The sequence below is a fragment of the Chironomus tepperi genome, unplaced genomic scaffold (assembly GCF_022539635.2).
Source record: "Chironomus tepperi strain 1889 unplaced genomic scaffold, CSIRO-AGI_Ctep_v1 contig_376, whole genome shotgun sequence".
Taxonomy (NCBI): Eukaryota; Metazoa; Arthropoda; class Insecta; order Diptera; family Chironomidae; genus Chironomus; species Chironomus tepperi.
The window spans coordinates 1,470,147-1,494,893 of record NW_027226498.1 but is presented as its reverse complement, the minus strand read 5'-3'; the positions used below and the strand labels follow the sequence as shown (position 1 = coordinate 1,494,893).

The 24,747-nt window shown below is 29.1% G+C and overlaps 1 protein-coding gene and 1 long non-coding RNA gene across 4 annotated transcripts in view; both read right to left on the bottom strand.

Moving 5' to 3' along the window:
- Positions 1-24,747, bottom strand: part of gro (TLE family member transcriptional corepressor groucho) — a 104,097-nt gene that overhangs the window by 78,031 nt on the left and 1,319 nt on the right. The window lies entirely within an intron of this gene.
- Positions 5,811-8,122, bottom strand: LOC139096167 (uncharacterized). The gene is made up of 3 exons (XR_011544928.1): positions 7,992-8,122; positions 7,820-7,905; positions 5,811-6,162 (listed from the first exon to the last, which is right to left on the bottom strand). It is a non-coding gene; the product is annotated as an uncharacterized lncRNA (long non-coding RNA).

Genomic DNA, 24,747 nt, shown 5'->3' with positions numbered 1-24,747 from the left:
ATTGTTTTGAGATGAAAAAGAAGCCATCAAATAAACAAGTAGTAATTGAGCAAATCAAGCTCTTTTACACTTTTCTTCATTCGCAACAATCCAGTTCTTGAATGGACACTTAAATTGATCTTAAACAGTCATAATGTAATAAAGTACATTATTATAATAAAATTAAAACTTTTACACAAATACGTACAAAATCACTTTGTACAAAAAAAAGCAAAAAATTTCTTCGAACAAATAAATAATAAAATAAAATTTACGGTTATTTTAGACAAATTTGTTTGTCAATTTTCTTAGTCAGGCGTAAAAGCTTGTTTTGTGATGCTTGATTAACGGTAAGAGAGTTGTGTATTCGCTAATTGATTGGTCATTGTGAGTTATTTCAATTCTAATGAATAGCAAATCCACAACATGCAATTAGTGAAACTTATACACAACAATTTTCGCTATCATCGCTGGCTATAAGCATTATTCAATATTAATCGAATAGAAGCACCAGTAGTCAAACGTATAATCAGGCGAAATGCCAGCTGGCAGCAAACTTTTCAAATGAAGGAAGGAAAAAAAAAAACGGAAAAAATTTAGTGAAAAGCTCATGACAAATCGTGGTCAATTACCACATTTATGCCTTTCGTCAATTACCCCACAATTACATACATTAAAAATATTATTATTCATTTGAGAAAGAGGAGGAGGATAAAGTTTATAAATATATTTTTTATTCATCCAGATAGAAATAATAAATAAATAAATATAAATGAAATAGCACTATAAAGCGCGCGTGATGAAAACCGCAAAACGCAAAATAAAAAAAAATAAATAAAATAAGTATCAGTACAGTGAAAGCAATTGTTGGGTGTTTACTATGCAGTAAACAAAAAATCAATTACAAACATGAGAGCAACAGCTATAACAAGAAAATTGTAACGTTAATTGTGACATATTAAACATGCCCGCTAGCTATTCCTAATAATATATTTAATGTTTATTTAAAAGCTAGTTTTCCTTAATCCCCATCACGATCTGTGTTGACTTAAGAGCAGGTTTTATACATTATGTGTCACTAAAACCTTTTCTCTGTTTTTAAAAGATGACCCTCTTCCCCTTTTTCAATATATTAGAACTTTTTCCTAATGCGCTTCATTCAAATTAAATAAATTTTTTTAATCCTACTCATTTGTGCGATGTGAATATGGAGATACTTAATTGTAAAGTGAGAAAAAAGCTTTGTTGGGCTGGCAATGGAAGTTTAATGGACATAAAAAAAATCGCAAACAATAAAAAGTGTATACAAAAAGTGAGACAGTAACGAAAACAAATTAAAAGAAATGTTTTATTTTATTTTATTTTCATTCAACTCAACACAAGTCACAATAATAAGCAATTTTAAAGAAATAAAATAAAATAATCGATAAATATCAAGAAAAGAAGAAATAAGAATGGAAAAGCAAGAAAGGAGAAAATTGAACATGCCAAATCGAGTCGAGCTAACGTACATGTTTGAAAACATTTTTATGCTTACACAAGGTTTATTGTTTCCCCAAACAAACAAGTAAACAGCGAGTAAAATGAATATTGAAAAATAAAATAAAATAAAATCACATTCTTCGTGCCCTTTTTAGCGCATTTTTGAAATTTTTTTCAAAAAGGTAGCTTATTCAAGCACTTTGTTCGGCTGGGTATCGAGATCTCGAAAACCAGACATCGTAGAGAGCTCTGGTTTGTTTTATTAGCTCCGTACTGTTGTTTTATTGCGGGCAAATGCATTTAAAAGTTTCAAGTTATAGCATAAATACTATAATTAACAATTTTTCATTTTCATATACAACAATAAGAAAAACAACAACACGTTTTTTCATTGTTTTACAGTGTTTTTCAATGTTCTTTGATGTTTTCACAGTGTTAACAGAACAAAGTTTGAATTTATCGTAACCGTTATGTATTTTAAATTTTGAAAATCCGTTAAATGACTAAATTCTTGAAAACCTAGTATGATGACTTGGAATCTATTGGATCTTGTTTTTTGGGTTTAGAAGTGATCTGGATCTTACTGCTTCTTGTTTTTTAGGTCAGGAAGTGACCTATTAATCAATTACTGATCGCTGGGACAAAAATGCGCTGAAGTCACTCGATAAGACCGAGTACTTTTGTAATTTTTTAATGAACGATTTAATTATGTGCATTAAAACAAAACTGATCAATTATCATTCTCGTGCTGTATGCATGTGTGCGGCCAAACAACATTTTCTCTCCATCTTCTTTCCTCGCACCATATTCTGTGTGTTCAACAATCTCAAAACTCATATCTTGATTAAACTTAAACATATATAGTGAGCATTTATGGCTTATAAGAGTGACATGCAACTTGTGTGTGAATTATTAATTACATTCCTTTTCTTCTACCTTTCATGACTCCTGCTTACTGTTGTTTTTATTTTATTATTATTTCACTCATTGTTTAAATTTATCGTGTCTCCATTTCATTCCATTCGTACAGTCGACGTAGTTTGTCAGGCCTATTAAGCTTGTATCACGTAAATTATGAAAGGCTTTTTATACACTGAAGAAAATTGAATTATTAATATCGTATAATCAATAGCAAGTACATTATACCGCCTCCACAAAAAAAATTTTCTCAGTGAAGCAATAAAAAAAAATAAAATAAAAAATGAAAATATCATGACACGACTTTTTACATTCATTCCAATCAATCGACCGACAAGCAGTACTTGGTATTGTTATTGCTTTTGTTACTTGGCGAGTCAGACAACGAGCACGACGAATGAACAACAATTATAATATGAAAAAAAAGTTGTACAATATCATCATATATTGAACTTGTAAATTGACTCAAAAAAAATACAGAAATTCATATTTTTGTTTATAATAACGATCATTTACATGATTTATTTGTATTTTAACTGTTTAACAACTTGTTTTGCTCATTCGCTTCTTATATCATCCAGTCTTTACACATTTTTCCACTCTCTCCCACAGACATTGTTTTGGTCTGACTTTAAAATTTTATTTTTATTTTATTTTATATTTCTTCTTAATGAAGAGAACAGATACAAAATTAGAATCAATAAAATTGAGAAGGACATGACGTATATAAGAAGTATTCTCAGTATTATAACAAGACAAAATTAATGCAATCCATAACAAATTCTAAGAGAAGAAGAAAAATTCCTGCTGTGTTCATGACAGTGAGCAACATTTTATGATACTCTACAAGAACATATATATGAATGTCTATAATATCCATGACTATGTATATGCAAGGGGGATACAAGAAAAGGATCATCATAAGATTGAGCAGAAATCCTTTTATTTATATTCAATCCTTGTTTGCACTTCCAACAATAACCGTCCAGAGCCAAAAAAAAATTATCTTCTTTTTTCTCCATATCATCTCTTAAATGTTGTTATATTTGCGAAAAATATAATACATCGACATGTTTGTGTATATTTTGTGAAGCTATTCAGTAAGGAAAGGAAATTTTTATTTTACTCTTATTTGCTTTCCGTTCTTATTATTCTTTTCTTTATCTTTTTCATGCTCTCTTTATACATATTTTCCTTTACTGCTTAAGACAAACTTCTTGAAGAAATATTTATTCTGCCAGCATACAAAGCACAAAAAATACGATGAGAATATGAAGGAGTGAGAAGGAGGAAAACATTGCAAAATGTACAAAGAAAGCATACATACAATATGCTATACACTTTTTCATCATCAATATTTTCTTATTATTAGATCTCTTTAAAGGTTTTTTTATGATATTTTTTGGTCTAGAACAGAGCGTTAAAAGAGATACAAATTTAAAATATTGTACGAAATCGACAGCCAATTTCGCACATGAGAAGTCTCTTTCCGTATTGATATTACTTTTCTTTAACAAAAATTAGAAGACAAAAAAATCCAATTCACATCCAGAAATTGCTCTTAAGGCCCCATAAATAACCAGTTTATGTTATTCAAGCTAACAAATAGGCAGCCTAACAACAACAGTATTATGGTTTAAATAAAATAAAGAAATCTCGAAAATAAAATACAAACTCGTGAGATTATTATCAGCAACAACAAAAGATAGCATCAGATTTTCTTAATCACTTAAAAATTTCGTAATGTAATTAAACTAATATTGCCAGAAATCGAACTTGTTAAACTTTTACTCTTTTTGTCGATTCAAAAACAATAATCAAAGTTTTAAGTAAAGAGAATTTATAATTGAATTTTGTAGATGCACTCTAGGCAGCAAATATATAAATTAGGTATTCTTAACATTTTTAACTCGATACTTTTTTTTTTTGTTGTGAAAGAACTGATAAAGAAGATGAAAAAAATAAGAAGTAAAGATAACGTGTGGAATGCGATATATTTGTTCCATCATGACGATGATGTCTTTTATATCCACTCACTCCTCATCTCTTCTCATCATCATCATCTTCTTCTATGGGGCTTCATTATTATTATTTTCGCACAATGGTTATATTCGCCGTGCGGTTCATGCTGTTATTTTTCTTGTTATTATCACTCTTAATGCTGCTGCTTTTCTTATTTGTTGTTGCTACGAATGATGATGATGTTTTCTGGCTTTTTTTTTTGTGTCTTTCTTGTATGAGTCCGATCATAAAATTCTTTTGATGATTTTGGACCAATTTTTATATTTTTGCTGTGCCCCGTTTCATCACATTGCCGCTCACACACAAATAATGATTATGGTAGTTTTTTTGTGCTTATAAAAGGAAATTGTTATTTTATACTTATTTAATGAAACGATTATAACGTGATTAAATTGCTCGTTTTCAACGATTTTACACAAAATCTAACCGTTGCGATATACCAGTTTGGGATTTTTTTTTTGTTGTGCTATAGGTAGATAATTTGGAACAAAAATGGGAGTAAATTTTTTAATTATAAACATTATGTCGAGATATTTTACCAATGAGAAATAATAATAAATTGAGTGGATAATTGAAAAAGAAATAGAAATCAAAAAAAAAAAACTAAATAAAGAAAAATCAATTTGTCGATTTCTGAGCAGTCATTGAATATTGAGGTTATGTGTCAATTACCATTTATCGGCGACGACAAATTTCCTTTAAAGTAAATAAAAAAATATATATAAATAGAAAGATATATTGACTGAGCATGTTCCATCATTAAACGAATCGAATCTTTGAACTTAACGATATATTCTCGCGATACTTGAGGTTCCTCATATTATAAATACAACTTCCACTTAAGCAATCTCATTAATATGCTAATTGATTCGCAGATCAGCACATTTAATTATTTAATTTATGTAAATCTTTTTATTATTGTCCACATTATGGCAAAATATATTTATTTTCATATTCTATCTCTGTCTCTCAATGGCTATCGTTATATCGAATGTGTTTCGCAACACAAACTGGTTCCATTACTTCTTATTTTGAGATATATATTTTTTGCTTTTCGTCATTCCCATCGAGAAACGCTACGCAAATTTATCGTTTCATGATTTTTCTCTTTTCCGTTCCTTAAACTTCTTCTTTTTGTCTTAATTCCTCTTTCCTCCATCATATCCATTATCATCATCATTCAACAAAAGTCTTTATTGAAAATATTTCAGAGAAAAAACATAGATTGAAAAAATGACTAAGATGGAAACTAATAGCGCGTAGAATGAAGTAAAATAAAATATTGGATGATTATCGGAGCGAGTTTTGTGGTCAAAGCAAATGGACTAGAATGATGGCCGAATAATAGGCGCTCACTCACGCACGTAGTCTACATCGATATTTCACTTAAACATACAAAAATTGTCTAGTTATCATTCTTTAGATTCTCCTAAAAGATTTTTATTTCAATTTCATGTGCATACATAAAAGAAATAAGTGAGGATAGTGACAATCGCTACCAATTACAAATTACATGTTTTTTTTTCAATCCCTTCAACATCATCCACAATCTTTTTTCGTAATAACCACATAAGAGTGTATATCCTCTCCATCTCTTCGTTCATCTTCTTATATTTCTTGTTCTTTATTTTTTTTTCCTTTCTTTTTACACACGATTATGTTCATATATTGCATACTATGTATGTGCCAAGCCGCACATTCCAAACCTTAATTATCTTTTACCATCGTTGTCGCTTATTGTCGTTCGTTCATCGTCATCGTCTACAGAGACACAGACGAGGATGAAGGAAAGAAAGAAAAAGGAGAAATAAATTAAATGATAAAAAAATAAGAAAAGTGAAAAGATTTATTTATTTTTTTACAATAGTAGCAAGTTTATTTTATGTACACACAATTGAGATTCCATTGAGTCTGGTAATGAGCAAATAACGAGCACATTTACTAGTAAGCCAGTAAGCAAGTGGGATAGAAGAAAAAATACTAATCACTTCGCACAACAGCATTACAGACTGTACATTCAAGACAATTAATTCACTTTTTACGTTTTTTATGCCTTTCCATCTTCATTTGCTTCATTTAATGCTTCTTGTATTGACTTGAATTGAATTGAATGCCTTTTCTATATATATATATAAATGATTTAATATCTCTGTAAATAGGAGTATTATATTTTTATGGTAACTGAAGAATTTTTTTTTTCCTCTTTTTATTCTCGACTCTTCTAGTATGATTTCTCGCACTGCTTATTATTAAATTGAAGTGTACTCGCATTTGTGACATTTCGTCATGCCAGACGAATATGTGATATGTGTATGTGACACTTAATAAGTAACAAATCATTGGCAATCTTCATCTTATTCAGTAATAGTTGCAAGAGAAAAAAAAAGTAAATTGTCATATAAGAATTTTGGTTCTGTCAAGACTTTTTCCTTAAAAAATAAGATGAAGAAATTTAAGTAAATTGTTTTAATAAACAGAGCTTATTGACTTAGTTCTGTTATGGGAATGGTTTTACAGTACGTACAAACTCTCAAGTGCTTCTTCGAAGTTTTGTCCAAACAAATATTTAATTAAAGCTTATTGTGTACTTAAAAATTATTGCCAAGTGTTATTTTAATCAATAGCAATTTATCTAAAGATAACATGAGCAGCCAGTAGACAAATTTCAATCACTTAATAAAGAGTTTTTTAAATCATAACGTAAAAATACAAATAAAAAGATTTGATGCATAGAATTTATATAATAACCAAAAGGACATCAAAAAGATCTTATTTCCCTTTCTTTATTGCTTCTATTATCATGAGAAAATTAATTAATCGTTCACAATAATATAAATAAATAAATTTTAAAAGATCGAAAACCCCAATTTATTGATTTATTTTATTTAAAATTTCTTACCGAATGAATTAAATAAATGAGTAGAAGCATATAAATACAGACAAAATTGACATTCAAATCAAAATGAAAGCAATAATTCATATTGACATCATCATGAATGTGATGATTTGAGATACGCTTGAACGAAAAGAAATCACACACAAATCCAATACATATTTTTCCCATTAAAGCGTAAAAATTCAAATTAGTTGCACTCGATTTTCTTAATGAGTGTTGAGATAAAAGCGAAGTTGTTTCAATATTATACATTCGACAAGAATTACTTTATGGAAATGTTAATGCGACGATTGAGGCGAGGAATCTGAGGAAGAAAAAGAAGTAGGGAAGAAGCTGAGAATAAAGAAAACTTGATATTGTGTTATATGTTTAAAAATTGTCTTGTTAGATACTCCACGGCGACTACAGCAAGTTAGAAAACTACTAAGACTTAAAGAATATGCATTAATTTTTTTTTGTAACATCATTAATAGCAAATTTTTTATAGACATTCAAGCAAAGAAATCAAACCATCCATCTCACTCTCTTCATCATTGGTCGTCATCTTCATTCGATTTTTTTCACGCGCGCACAATAACTGCGAAGAGGCTCTGACTGCTTTCGTTACTCTGTGTTTTGAGCCGATCGAAAAGAAAAAATTAAATAAAAAATCGTTTACATTGTACGGTACACATATTTTGCTTCTTATTAATACTTGAGTTCTTTTTTATATTTTTCTGCCTTCATCATCATCATCATTTCTTCTTCTTATTTTTCTTCAACTGTATTATTTTATTTTCTTCGTGAGGAGGAGGAGAGAACTTTTTCAGTGCCCCAATGCTCTCTTATACCAGAGCTCAATATTATTCCTTCTTTTTTTCATTCTATATCTATAGCTATATAACACACAAAATGAAATAAAAAAAAATGTTCAAGAGCTCAAGCAGAGAATCGAGATATAAACACATCGATATGTCTGTATGTACAGCTTTTTTGTTCGCTTTTAACAAAACTGTACAGTCGACAAATGAATTTGTTCACTTCTACATTTGCTTCTCCTCCTCACTCTTCTTTCCACAACACCGAAAAATGTTATGAGTGTACACTCAACCGATGCCGCGTACAGTCGATCAATTGTGCTCACCATGTGGTGCCGCTTAAACATTCACTCGACAATTTTTTCACACCACAATCCATTGATCGACTGTACGTATTCCTTTGAAAATGTATAATGTACATAAAAACACCATATCTAATATTATATTTATTGAGTGAATGAATGAATTGAAATTTTTTTGGTTTTTTCTTCTTCCTCCCTTTGACTCTCTGGCTGTTCTCTGCTCTGTTAGCCTTCGCTTTTTTTTGCGCCGATTTTCGAGAGAAATTCTTCTTTCTTGTGCTGTTTGTTGTTATGTCGCAGTCGTTATTCTTTCGTAACGATGCCATCGAAATATTTTTTCTTCTTTTTTTGTTTTGTGTTCTTTAGGTCTCATGAGGTCTAGTTTTATCTTACTTAAAACGTTATCGAATTGTTATGTTCGATTCGACTCAGTGAAAACAATTTGCACGATAATATTGAATCATTATTTAAGTATAATAAAGATTAAATAAAAAAAATTCTTTTGCTAATGTTTAAGCAATGAAAAAGACTTTATGCTGAGCATTCTCACATGTACGCATGTAAATAACACAATGTGTCTCAACAGAACAAAAATCGTACATTTTTTCAAAAAAAAATCTCATTTTATTTAACCTTTCTTCAACATCAATTCTATAATATCATCGACACTGCTGTTGCTGTAGCCTCTGTTTGCCATTTTTATTTTCTCATTTTCTTCTGCTTTATTATTTTTTTATTTTATTTTATTTTTTTACTTTTCATCTTCCTTCCATATCGTCCTCTTCATTGTTTTCTTCATACTCATTTTAGCTTAAATTCTGAGGGGGTATCATGTACTACAAAAAGCAAAAACAACAAGTATGCAATGCACCACAACAACACTACTTAATGGAAGTTGCAAAAAGGAAGAAAAACAACATAAGATTTCATGAGCAAAAAAAAGAATAATGCAAAAGTAGATTTATACGTTCATTCCTATAGTCTTCTGCTATACAATACATGTGATTCTTTGAACATCCAGATGCTGGTTGGCACAAAAATAAATGTTGAAGAAAGCAGAAAGAGGAAAAAAACTTGTGCTTTTTTTTGGTAGAACAAACCTAATTGACTTTCTCAAGAGTACGAGATTTAATGTGCCAAGCGTCGTGACAAATTGAGTTTTATGGCATCACCAGTAATACATTAGTGTAAATATTGTTGGTTGGATTGTATAACCTTCCCTCATTTTTCAATTTATTTTCCTTCCTCAAACCCTAAAAAATTCTCACCATGTTATTCATACTGTATTTATTTCATGAAGAAGGTACTTAAACGAAAGAATCGTCTGATAATTATTTTCAGTCAAAACTCTCAAACTCTCACAGCAACAATGAGATAATTTTCATTATCATCATACAGTGATGGTGTATATTATATATGTATAAAAAAAGTGTATAAAGAGGAAAAACAGTATGAAGTAATGGTGGTAAAATTAAAGTCATAAAGTTTCTACTTCCTTACATTGCTTCATATTTTCACACCATCCCTATCTTTATCATTTCTTTTATACACCCAACAATGTAATATATAGAAATCTCAATGTACTCTCCCATACTCTACGAATGATACTTTATTCGACTTCTTATATTTCTATCATCTCCTCATACCACCATCCTTGAGGAAAGAAAAGCAAGGAAGAACGAAACAGATTGAGACTGCTTTGAAATTCATGAAGCATCGCAAGTGCCAACAGTTCCATTTACCATTTTCAACCTTCTACCCAATTCTTAAACACGTTTTTCCTACCATTCAACTCATCCCACTACCCACAACTGCTAACTTTCTTCTTATTATTCTTCCCTATGGTATTTGTTAAAAGAGATTACATTTTTTCTGCTACTGCTCCATCCCTTACAAACATTCTTTCATTCATTCAATTTCTTTGTTGCTTGAAAATTTCTTTTTCTGGTTTTGCGAGCATTTCAATTCGAATTTTATGAGGATTTTAAAACGTGGGTTGTGAAGTGTATAGCTGAGACGGAATTGAGAATGGGAAAGACATGATAAGGGATGAATTGATGGAGAATGGAAAATTCGAGGATAATTTATATAAAAGTATTGTGAACGAAAAATCTTCAAATCGATTTTTTTTTTCTTGCTTTCTCCTATTTACTCATCCTCAAAAACTTTTCCTTTCTGTTCTGATGTTACTAAGAAAGAAAATCATTGAAAAGAATTGAGGAAAAACTCACAGGAAATTTTCTTTTTCTCGGATGAGAAAACATTTTGAAAAGCAATGGAATGGGACAGTTTTAAAGTTAGTCCTTTTTTCCAACAAGCAAGCACTGCCTGTAATAAAGTAAATCAATTTATTGATGTTGTGTTAACATTTTTCGTTATTTCTTTTTCACTTTTATTTCCTCCTGTTACTAAATCTTTTGATTGAGCTGTGCTGGGCGATTTCTAATATAGACAGATATAAATTTGATGATGTTACATTTTTCATTGTGTATTCTGCTCGTCGTCATTGCCATCATTGATCCATTGAACTTTCTTATCACAAAATGCTTCTATCCTAAACCATTTTTACTTCCACCCACCCAAAAACAACGATGACAACCCTTGAAATCCTCTTGCTCGTTGAATGAGAATAAAAATATCGAATTTCAAAGACAAATTGTCAATATCTTCACTCTTGTTTTTGATTCAATTGAGAAATGATTGGAGTGAAAATACTATAAATTCTACACAGAAGAATGAGATAAGATGGTCACAAGAGGTTGTGCTCGATTGATTTCAGCAAACATTTATTTTCTATACTCTTATTTCTTCAAAATTATCCTCGTCGTTTGCTTCCCTCAAGGATTTGACTCTTGAAGACATTTTTATGTATTATTGAGGGGAACAATATCGAATGAATTTATTTTCACTTCCATTTCTTCTTTTTCTGTTTGTACAAAGTCTCATTAAAATGAGTAGCACACAGTTAAAAATATAAAAAATTATGGTTTGAAATTAATTTAATTGAACTTAACGATTAAGAATAACACTTGTTAAATTCATTCTAAGTACCAGATATAATAGGAATATAATATACATAGATAGAATCAGCAAAGACTTGATAATACAACCATGACTTCTGTTTAAATATTAAAATCATGTTTGACGAAAAAATTCAAAGCAGTTTTTGTTTATCTTATTTTTTATTTATTTTCATTTCACTCTTTCGAGTCCTTTTAATGACGTTTCTGTTTGTTCAGTTTATTGCTCTGTCCATTGTTCCAAAAAAAACAGAGAAGGAAAATTTGAAATGTGTTCTGTTTGTATCTTATTTTTTTCTTCTTAAAAATTTATTTTTTCACTCCACTAAAAAGACATTGCATGCAATTTCTTTTTTTTGTGTTGTTTTGGGATATAAAAAGAAAAAAAAATTTATTATTTGTGTGTATATGTACTTTGAATAAGCTCTTACACCAGAAGCGTCTCACAATAAATGGCAAATTAGCTTGCTTCTCCAAGAATGCAAAAATTACCCATTCCACAAAACTTCAGGTAATTCTTTACAATTTTTTTTATCTTCTTCTCTAATATTTTGATTTTTTTTACCTTACCTTGCCTTTTTTATTTTATTTTATTTAAGAAGAAGGCAAGAGTCATAAAACGCAGATCAAACGGACAAGAAGAAAAGTCATAAAAACATCACTTCTTAATGTGATGCAGTTCTCAAGTACTCATTTATCTACCTGACATTCTGCTTTAAGGTAAAAAAAAAATATTGAGAAAATAAGGAATCATTCATGCTCAGTCTTTGAGACATAGCAATTTTGTTTGCCTCATAACAACTAACAATTTTTAATTTGCATCTATGTCTAAAATTATTAAAATATCGGAAAATGTCCGATCTGCAAGCACGGATGAATTTGATACGAATTTTCATAGCATAAGAGAAGGAAAGTGCACAACAAATGCCTATATCGTTTATTTATAAATTTTTCATTATATGATTCAAACTCGCTAATTTGTTTATTAATTAAAATTTTATAGAATGAATTTTTAATCACTTTTGGCTTTCATCCAATTGCTTTCTATATTTTCTTCTTAGTATTAATTTTTCTGCCTATTCCTCCTCACTCAATTTCAATTTAATTAAATCAAAATCTTAATATCTTTGAGGATATATCATAAAATGAATACGTTGAGGAAGAAGTATGACGAGGATCAGTGAATTGTGAAAGAATGTGTCTCTTTGTTTGAATTTATATCTCATTTTTTTTTGCAATCCTACGTAAATTTCTCATAAAAAATTTACTGAATGAATAAGAAAACTTTTACAAGCAAAAAAATTTCAGCATTATTTTTTAACAGCATTTCTTTGAAAAACAAACTTAGGCTTTAATTCGGCTTTTATGACGGAAAGAAGCAAAAGTATCACGAAAGTTGGTATTAAACTTGAATTCCTTGATTTGAATCTCACTTATCAGTTCAGTGATTTACATCGACTTCTTAAGTGTGGGCATTTTAATGAAATTTATAATTACAGTAACATCCAGTAACTTGAGAAACGATTGTAAAAATCGAGTATATTCAAATTACTTATCCGGCCAAAATGCGCTTAGCTCACTCAAAAAGAACAAATTACATTTTTAATTTTTTTGAAAGAAAAAAAGTTGTGAAAATTAAAAGCAGATGAAACCGCTCAAATTTGAAATTTAAAGAATTATAAAATCTACGTCGATGTGTCTCACACATTTTCTGCCACACTGGTTGTCTATAATTAACTATACGACAATTAAAATATAACACAGATAAACGACAACTAAGGCAAATAGCTTTAAGTCATCAAGGTATTTTAAAATAAAAAATAGAAAATAAAGAAAAGATTAAAGGAAAGTAATGCGGCTGATGATATCGTGTGAAATGTAGGAATCTTTTTCTTCCGTTTTTTTTTTGTCTCTTGTATCAAACATTTTAATTCGGTGTGGTATGTAAACATTTAAATTACATTTTAATCGTATTTCTATTCTTCAAAAGAATGATCACATATTTTTGTTTTATCACATGAAATTATTTAAATGCCTAAGTCTAACTGTCTAAGCTCGAATTTAAGATTCATTGAATTCTCAAAACAATTTCCCCTATTTAAACACATCGAATAGCAATTAAATAAGTTACATGAAATTATTTAATCACAGTTCGTGACCTCGATGAATTAGAGAACCTAATCATGAAAAATAGTTGAGAAATGAAATTTTAAAGCGTGCCGACAAGCAAGCATCTCCTCATTTTCATTCGATATCATCATCATCGTTTAAAATCTCCTCAAGTAAGTAACACTTGGCATTTAAAAATCTCATTTCTATACAACAAATCAGTTTTTTTTTTTCATCTCTAGGATTGATATAACTACTCATCTTCTCCACAGTAGATACATTTTTCTCTCAATTTTGAACAATTTATTTCTTTTGCTATGATCAAGAAAACTACATGTTTTCAGTAAACCATAGAAAGGATAGCAGCTGAACTAGGCATTTTGCTTTTCGTAAAAAAAATAAAATTCTCAAATGATTAGTCAAACACAAAAGATACAAATATCATGAATGGGCTTAAATTAAAGATTAAACATCATTAGAGATATTTTAAATTCAAACAATTTTACTGTCCAATTAATTATTTTTCCAATTCAACTTCCTCACTTTGAGTTGATATTTTTCAAAATGCTGTCTTAATCCAAATGTACATACAATAAATTTTCATCATTTCATTCGGGGTTTTTTAATGTGTATTTTTTGTGTTGTTTCCAATGAAATCTAATTTATATTTAAGAATGTGATACAGACAAATGGATTTCCATCATCATACAACTCTTTAACACACTTTAACTCCTTCCTTTTAATTTCTTTTATTCTTTAAGTAAAAGAATTTTACAGATATCACATGTTTATAGTTAGTCTACTCTTTATACACATACATGTATTCATATATTTCAAATAGAAATTGAAGAAGAGGAATTTGAAACTTATATAAACAGCATTTTATGATTTGTTTAAAACAAACATTAATGGATTGAAAGGAAAATCGTTTTCTTGACGTATATCTAAAATATAAAAAAGTCTTTTATTGATCTTTACACACACGTGAAGAAAGGGAGCGAGCTTAAGAGGAGGAAGAAACAAGATGGAAACATTAATTTTTTATAGTAAAGAGTGAGTAATACATACACCCGACCATAATATTCAATGATGAATTTTTCTTGTCGTTTGTCGGATTTTAATGTTCTTGCGGTTTCACATGTGAGGAAGAGGAGATGAAGAGGAAAAAATGATACTAGCATTTAAAGTCAACATTCAGGGAATTTATTTTGTGGTTATCTCAACACAAGAACCACATTTTGCTCTCGAGAATGTGTGTATGGGCGAAATAATCAATTTTTGTACAATGTATATTGAAATGAGAAGATTTAAAATAATATCTTGGTCCTATAATAAAGGCAATAACTCTCGACAAAAAAAAAACCGCAGCGAAACTCAAAATTAAATTACAAATATCTCAGTTACTGTATTTCATTTTCTTTTTATTCTCCTTGTGTTTATTAAGCAAAATGCTTTTTATGTGAAAACAAGAAATTAAGAAGTTTCAAGATGAAAAATTATTTCACGTTTATCTCAATTTTTATCCCATTCCCTCTCAAATATGGTGTGATTTACTTTCAACAGCGAAGGCAGAAATTTTGCCTTCTGCACTGATTTACAAAATAAATGCTGCATAAAGTTCAGTTTGGCTCAGCTATTCTGCATTAGTGGCCATTAATCGAAGGCTAGATTATAGAAAGGCGAGATGCGCTTTGACGTTCATGTGAAAAACTTTTAGCTATTTTTTTATATCCATCAAAAAATGTTAATGGACCTTTTATCTTTTCTTTTATTTTTATTGAACCTCATCCGTAGTAATTTTCAATTTCACATGCGTTCCTCATCATCTCTGGTTTTACTTTATTTTATTTTGGCAAGAATGTTTATTTCTTCACATTTTTTACGGCTCTGTAACATGGGAACATGTTTTTGCATCTCTATCGAAAGTATGAAGGAAATCTCCGAGGATCTTCACTTGAGGGCATGATGATGATGGACACATAGGCGTTTCGTTTTTAGCATAATTTAATAATTTTTTTTGCTTTTCTTGTGATGAGTATCGTCAATAAATACACTTTACAATTTTGTATGCGCCTTTTTAACGCCCTCCCTGACATTATTCTTTAATTATCTCTCACACAGAACAATCTTAAGCGCAATGTGTATATTTATTTTTCCCTAACCGCACAATTCTTTATTTTATATTTTATTTCTCTTTTTTTCCTCATTTATCTCGCGCTTCACATCATCATCATCACATGTTATTTATTTGAAACAAGGCACCGAAAATACCACTTTCATAAATATTAAGGAGGAAGGAAAAAAAAAGAAATTTTTTATGAAAATGTTTTCATTTTCTACTGATGTCCATGTCATCTTTATTATTATTTTTTCTATTATTATTATTTAAAAGCTATGTAAGCAGAGTTCGTGAAGGTCGAAAAAATCTTTGATTTTCCAAAATCATTTTTTTTTGTGATCTAAAAAAATCATGATTTTTTCGATCTTACGTAAATCATTACGTATGATTTTTTTACGTAACGAAGATCATTTTCAAAATGATCTTTTCTACGTAAAATCATTTTGTTTACAAATTATGTTAATCAACAACTATGCTCATTAGTACATTAATACTTAACATGATTTGTTTCTACAGCATTTTTAGATGATTATTAAGTCGTTTTGAATCTATTTACACTACTTTAAGTACTAAAATAAGCTGAATTTTCATTCAAAGTGATATGCTCTGGATCATATTTTTAGTTAAATTAATCGCTTAAAAAGGTTTAATTCAATTTAAAATGACTTGATAATCATCTGAAATCTCTATCTAGAATTTATTTACACGGTTTTAGGTGCTTAATGTAACTAAATATATGATCCAGAACATATCACTTTGAATGAAAATTCAGCTAATTTTAGTACTTAAAGTAGTGTAAATAGATTCAAAACGACTTAATAATCATCTAAAAATGCTGTAGAAACAAATCATGTTAAGTATTAATGTACTAATGAGCATAGTTGTTGATTAACATAATTTGTAAACAAAATGATTTTACGTAGAAAAGATCATTTTGAAAATGATCTTCGTTACGTAAAAAAATCATACGTAATGATTTACGTAAGATCGAAAAAATCATGATTTTTTTAGATCACAAAAAAAAATGATTTTGGAAAATCAAAGATTTTTTCGATCTTCACGAACTCTGTATGTAAGTGAAGAATCTCATCGTTCATAATTTATTTCTCGAGTAATTTACACCATCACTCTCTGATTTTTTTTCTTTAAACATATTCTTCTTATTTTTCTTATTTTGATGTGCGCCAAGTTAATTTCTATTTTTAAAATATAAATTTTCAATCTCACTTCATTTATAGAATCATTATATATCATCATATTTTTATTCATCTCTTTAAGAAAACAACAACAACATGAGTTGTGCTACATGTATTTTAAAAATACAATATTTCCTTTGAGAAAGTAATTTGGATCAATTAGTGTATTTAGCTTATTATTATTGTTCGATATTCTTTAATTATTTTGATCGATATTTTAGTAGTAGCTTCTTATTGTATTTTTAAGTGATCAATTGTTTGATTTTCTGTGGAAGCATTTTTGATAACTAAATTGAATATTTAAATAAATATTGAAATTTTGATGAGTGATTTGAAACTTGGTAATAAATTTAACGAAAAACATTAGCTCAAAACAAACTGGGACAAACTCTCACAAAAATCAAAGTAAATCACACTTAGAAATTTTAAGAGCTGTGAAGTTACTCAAAGAGTAAATATTATTTCACTTGGAAGGAACTCATCGAGTCAAAAAAATATTGCACGTAATAAAACTTTTCATATACTCAGTCTCGGAGGGTGATTGAGCTTATTAATAAAAGAAGCCACAAAATGTCAGTTAATTTATGATCTTGTTCACTTCTGTGTAGTTTGTTCCTAATTTTATTTTTGAAAATTGTATTAATGAGAATTGTTTATAGTCACAGATGAATGTATGTTCATCCATATGAAATGTGTCATAGATGGGCGCGAATGAGCGAGTAGCTTAATATCAACATTAAATTCCTCTTTCTTGATCTTCATTTTTCTTCTTCATTGATCTCTCGCGTCTCAAGTGAAATGAAAATTAATGACTTGAAATGATCTGGTATTTTGGCCTCTCGAACATTTCAGACTTCTTATTTTCTTTGCCTCGTACATTTTATGTACACTCACTTCAATATGAAGAATAATATATGAGAAGAAATATTTCTTTCTTCTTCTGAGGTGTGTCGATGATTATTATCTGGTGTCGATTGGAATACTTTTCACTATAAATGTAATAATAACAGCAATAATAAGAATGAAGGAATAAACTTAGTCAACAGCATATACACGACATTCAATTTATTCGTGTGGTTAAATTAAACACCAATAATGGAACTTAAATGAAGCCTTAAGAAGAAAGAAGAAAACTATCCGTCATCAAATGAACTGATTGCCATAGCCACCAAAGTTGATGGAAGAAGAATTCATTTTTCTTAACTAAATTCTTTATCTGAAGGTCGTAATCAATTGAACAATTCCTTCCATGTCCCGAATATATTACAGTATATGAACGAGTTCAACATACTGCATTACAGGAATTAAGAAGAATAAGAAAATCAAATAAGTTGAATAACAAACGTAATCAAAAGTTGATGACGATGAAGAAGAAGTTTTAAGGAAAAAAGGCAATCATCGCATTCAGAGAAATCTTCACGTTTTCGCGGTTCAAATTGTCGAAAATAAAACTTATAAAGAAAATAACAGCAAAAAGAAAAACGAAGATTTTTTCAAGAATAATAAATATATATTTCATGGGTGAGCACCGCAAGAAACTGACGAAAAAATAATAAACAAAAATTGCTGTATACATCTTATAGCTCTGTATGTACATGTAGAAATGTATGTTGCTCACATTTCGCATTCATCAGAGATTCATCTCAGTCGGAGCACCGGAGTTAAATTAAAGTCAAAAGAAGAATAAACATGAGAAATCCCGCGAGCCACATCACAAGTTTTGAAAAAAAAAAAAACATTCTGATTTCTTTTTTTTTTACTTCTCTTTTTCCTTATTTTAGTTTCTTCTTCTGATTTCTTCTTAACGCTTTTCGTATTCATATTCAATGGGCGATAATAAAATTAAAATAAACGAAACAGCGATCAGCTTCAAACTTTTTTCTTCTTCTTCCTCTCCTTATATTTGATTCTTTTGCCTGCCTTTTAAGCACGAAATAAAATAAAGAAACTGAGTCGCAAGAAAAGAAGAAATAGGGAGGAGGAGATGAGGGGTAAAAAGATTGTTTAAAAATTGTTTTTTATTTGTTAAAGTAGTCGCGATGAATCAACGACGCGATGATGAAGAAACAACAAGATGAATGAAGAAAAAGAAGTCATGAAATGGATGGATGGGAAATTAGATGAAAAAGATAAACATAAATGACTCTTAGAGTCAACAGTTGTGGAATGTTTGCACTTGATTTATAATCTTATTTATATTTGTGGTTTTTTGGTTGAGTATACAAAGTACCCAAACTCCTCAATATTCGATGATAGATCATTTTAATGCATACTGAAGGAGTTTGATAAGGTGATGGAAATTTGAAAAAACTAAGCAATTAGTGTTGAAAATCTTTGATTGCGCTTAATGTCACAAAAATTTGCATACTTCCTTTAATTTCAATTTAAATCATAACTTCTTTTTTCTTTCAACACGATTCATACAATATACGATGTAGACGATACAACGACGTTACTCAGTCAGTCACATGTTAATAAAATATAACGAATTGATTTCAATCTTATTTGGCTTTTAAATGAGAGAAAAAGAGAAAAAAATAAAACATAAAAAAATACGATAAAGAAGAAGAAAAAATCGAAAAGAACATGAAAGATATTTTTCAATAAATGTTGTTTTAATTAATTGACAGCGAAGTATGAAGTAAAAATAAATCTACCGGTTTTTTTATTCACTTCTTCTTGTTCTTCCTCAATAATACTGAAACGAGGCAGCGAATCATTTCGTTGACAGATAATGATCTTTCACAGCAGCTACAGATTGAGATCAATACATTCATTTTCTTGTCTTACTCACTCTCCATCTCTTTCTCTATCACTTTTAAATTCAATAAAAATTTCTTTTATTTTTTTTTTCTTCTTTTTGCCGTTTGCAATCAATATTTTCCATCAACCTCAAAATTGAAGTAAGTAGCAACTAAAAACAAGACACACAGATTGAATGTGAACAAAAAGAAGAAGCAGTAAAATATTGATTGAATTGAAATTGACATGGCGCGAATGTTGAGTTCCAGCTAATTGAAACGTATGACTCATGACAATTGTTTAACTTTTTAATTCTCACGAGGCGTTTCTCTTCTTTGCCTCTATGACTTTTTCCTTTATTTATTATGATTATTCATGTTTGTTTAATTTTTATGTGTTTAACATGTTGTCCACAGCACAACATAAAAAAAAAATTAAGAATAGAATAAACTGTAGTTTAGCAGTGTTATTTGGGTACACTTTCGAGGAATGATCCAGACATCTACGTTTAAAACGCTTGTCTAGTTTTTGTATTTTTTTAACCAGAAGCAATAAAATTAGCATGTTCATAATACGTTGCGCTTCGTTTCGCAAATATAAAGAAGATAAGTTTGGGAGATGGGAAGTCGAGTTCATTTATAAAAGCTATATGTTATTATCAGTTTCTCACTAGGAAACATGATTTGTGTCACATTAAGTACAAACAACTTATAAATAGTCGACATAAAAGGCAAAAAACTGTCAAGTGCTCAATAAGCTGATTTTAAAAGCTCATTCTAAAAATTTTAAACTTGATTAAAGTGGATCTACTTGAAGCGATATCATGAGAAGTATTTTTGCGTGATAAATGGAAGAAAAAATATTTTTTTTACCTCAAGTTCTCCATAATTTTAATGACGTGTCGAAAATGCTTGAAATTTGCAGCTAAAGTACTTAAGTGCTAATATATAGGAACAATATTTATGAGCTTGTATAGAAAAAAAAATCAATCATAAAAAAGTATTTCCAATAGCAATAAATGAATACAAAAACTTAGTATTAAAAGCAATAAAATAAATTAATCGTGATAAGGGGTACAATGTACGTACTGCCTTATTTGCATATAGTTATTACTTTTACATATTTATATTATATGTATGTGAAAACATGTATTGGGATTGCGAAAATAAAATAAAAAAGATCAAAAATTTACTTAGTATATATTTTGTTTGTTTTCATCGATAAATCCACAAATATAACAATTTAAGTACATCCACTTCATATTCTTATCATGCTTATCATCAATTGGATCATAAATGCTTGATTAATCTATGCGTTCACCGATCATTTAATTTATCTTTTTTCATAGTAAAGTATTTTTATTTTGATAAGTACATGCTTAAAACTGAACTGTTGTTGTTGCTTTGATAATAAAAAAAGAAATATCATTTGCTGATAAAAAAATGAACCCATTCACAATATGAGCAAATATGTCTTCGCTGAAAAAAATTAAATTGAAGTAATGAGTAGTGAGAAGAGCATGTAAAATGAAAAAAAAACTGTATAATCAAGTGGCTTGACAATTAGATACAATATTTACTTTTTTCACCTGAATGTTTGTACAATATATACATTTTTTTCTTCTTTCAGAGTTGCGATTACAGGAAAGATAAATGAAGCATAACATCATGTCACATTGCTGTACAAGTCAGACATTCCCACAATCAATTATAAAAATGAGCTCTTTTTTTAACTAAATAATTGACTTATGTACATATCACTGTTCATTTCATGTCCTTCTACACTTTATTTTTTTGTGTATCTAAAAACACTTGCCACTTTATCATGATGCACTCTATTGTTGTTTGTGTTTATCAGTGAATTTTAATTTCACCGCATTTTACAAAATTTAATGGTGTTTTTTTTCAATTTTCATCTACAACATGACACAATCGTAACAACAATAAAATGAGTAATAACATAAAAACCGCAATAGGATGTAAAATTTTCTTTCATGCTTCGTATGATATATTTTTACGACATAGTCCAATCATCGTTTTCCATTTCGATGGACACTGAGAACATTCTCTCTAGCCTACAAATAAATGGTAATTCTTTAAATCTTGTGGTTAACGATGGTGTGGTTTCTTCTCCGTATATCTACATACACATCTCTCCATCTCACTATTGTTGGTGCGGTTTTTGAGGGTTTTAGGTTATCATTCAGAGAAGTTTCAAACATGACGGAAAATTCTGGGTACAAATTACTCTTTCGGAACCGATTATACTATTAAGATACAAAAAAACCATAAAATGAACAAGATGAATTAGGAACCAGAATAAAAAGCTCTAAAAAACTTGTTTATAGAACTCGTCCATATTGATAATCAAATATTAATAAATTTAAATGTATTTCGACGTTAGGCACAATCTACACGTAAAGACAATTCCACTTGACTAAAACTGTAAATTAATAGTCAACAAATTCGGTTTGATGATTTTACAATTATCTTTTGATGAAAAATGTGTGAAGAAGAATGAGAATGATGATGAACAATAACAAAAAGCAGAGGTCGAAGTTGGTGAAGTGAAGTCGATATGACTTCGCTTCACTTCGCTAAAATTTCGATCGGTTTCAAGTCAGCTCAGTGATGTATTTCGACGTTGAAACCGAATTGATTTTTTTGACTTCACAATCAACTCGACTTCACTTCATTTCATAGAAAAAAATATTTTACCATAGAAAGTCATTTCTGATTGCGTTTGTGAAGTATATAATTTCATACAAAATTTTATCAAAAATCCTTTTTTACTCATTTATGATAAATAATGAAGAAACTGAGGTTTGACTGCAATCTATAGTCCTGCTGCATGTAGTTTCAAGACATTATAAATTTTTTACATTACAAAAATGAGCAAATTTTTGATAAAATTGACTAAAACTGTTTCTATTAATAGTCAACAAATTCGGTTTGATGATTTTAAAAATTATCTTTTGATGAAAAATGTGTGAAGAAGAATGAAAATGATGATGAACAATAACAAAAAGTTCTCATACACTGGATGTATTGTGATTTAATTCACATTATGGATGAAGAATCTTCTTTTTCTTATATAACTGATTTTAAACTACTTTCCGGAATAAAAATCCAATTCACCCATTAAGGTGTGATTTTAAGAAAACAAAAATAATATTTTTTGTATCTAACTAAGTTTAATTATTGAGTTGCTTATTGTATTTTTTTCTAGCTACTCTTTTTCAATCGTGCTTCATATAAACCACTTATTTGATGATTTGTCTATAATTTCCGATTACTCATTGTTACTAAAAGCTGTATATGATGTTTTATTACTCAAAATATAATTGATTGCTTTAACAAGTTTATTCACGATTGAAAATTTAGATTAAGCTTAATAATACACTCAATGTAGCAGTAGTACATTAGAATCTCAATCAATTCTATTGTGAGATTATCGCATCTTTTTAAGTTTCTCAAAACTAGACGGTCAATAAAAAAAAAATCCGTTAGTATTATAAGATTTTTAAGGCATACATTTCATTAATACCTAAACGTGGAAAATAATTTCAAGAAACTGAAATTCTTAATTGGATTAAAACAGATAATACCAATCTGGTTAATTATGTTTAAATACTTTGACATTGTGTGATAAATGAACACCAATTAAATGACAGTATCTAAGTCACCATAAAGCAATCACTGTTGATTATAGCAAATTTACACATCAGTCAAATATAATATTAATTCTGATGTCTAGAAAAACTATTGATTAAATCAAAAGAATGAGAAAAGAGCTGTGAATAATCAATACTTAAATAGCTCAATTTAAATTCAAGCAGCATTCACTTGACATTGACATAAATTTATAGACATATGTATATACAATATTTCTTTCATTCTGCTGTTTATTACTGGTTATGCTATATGTTTCTTCTTATACTTCATTATTCTTTTTTCTTACAATATTGTTTTCGTTTACTCTTTTTAACAATACAAATATATCCAATTAAATTTCTCATTCCAAAATGAACTAAATGAAAGTACATGAGATTGAACAAGAAGAACATTTTCCGCTATATCACGATCTGAATGCCAATATTCATTACATGATCAACTATGGCTACCGTGTTATTTCATTAGTGGAGAAAATGTGTGATTAAAGTAACTAATTTAATGTGTACATGTAGTCAAAAAGCCAGCACATCCATGAGTTTTATCGATGGAAGTGAAAGAAGTGTGTATAGAGGAAAAGCACAACAAATAATTAAATCAATTGACACCCGTAATTGTTTGTTTGCAGCAAATTGAAGAAGTATCAATAAGAAGACATTTAAAGAAACTTGTGTAAATGAAGGCAAGTTAAGCTCATTTTCTCAAACTTTAAACATTCTTCGTCTTACTTCATCACGAGTATGTATCTTTTGTACAACAACAACTTTTTAACTTCTTTTTTGCCTCTTTCCTACGGCTAAGAAGATGTAATTCATTTTTTTTTGCAAGCATGTTTAATTGTAGTTCTTTTCTTTAGTTCTGTGTTTCATTATGTAGAATTACAGTAATATACCTATTAATTATCACCCCACAGAATTAAAAAGAAGAAATCAGGGTGCGGAAATGTTAAGCTTCAGTTCATTGAAACTTAAGGAAATTTATATTCTAAATGCAAATCTTTCGCCTCATAAGTAGAGTCAAAAATGAAGAGAATGAGTGAGACAAACAAAGGAGGAAGATGCTTTACGATTACGAAAATTGAATCCTATAGACATCTACAGACACAACATTATATAGTCTTTCAATTTAATTAAGACAATCGACTCCTATCTTCTTCTCTGCAAAGGATCATGAACCATTCTATTCTCAAATTACTCATCCTCCTCCAACAAACCCCCATCTTTTATTTTCTTCTTATTCATGGATAATAATAATCATTATTACTCGGTTTTATGAGAACGAGAAAGGAGAGAAGAGACGGAGAGGGAGAGGGAGAGAGAAAATGAAAAGAAACAAAATGATAATCGAATTAAAACTGTATACAAATTACAAATTGCTTCATGAACATAACATGATTTTCTGTCACAAAATTACCGACAAGTGGATAATATTTTTTTAGTTTCAATTTTCTCTTCGTTAAGCATGTATTTGTGAGACGAGCACATATAAGAGTTG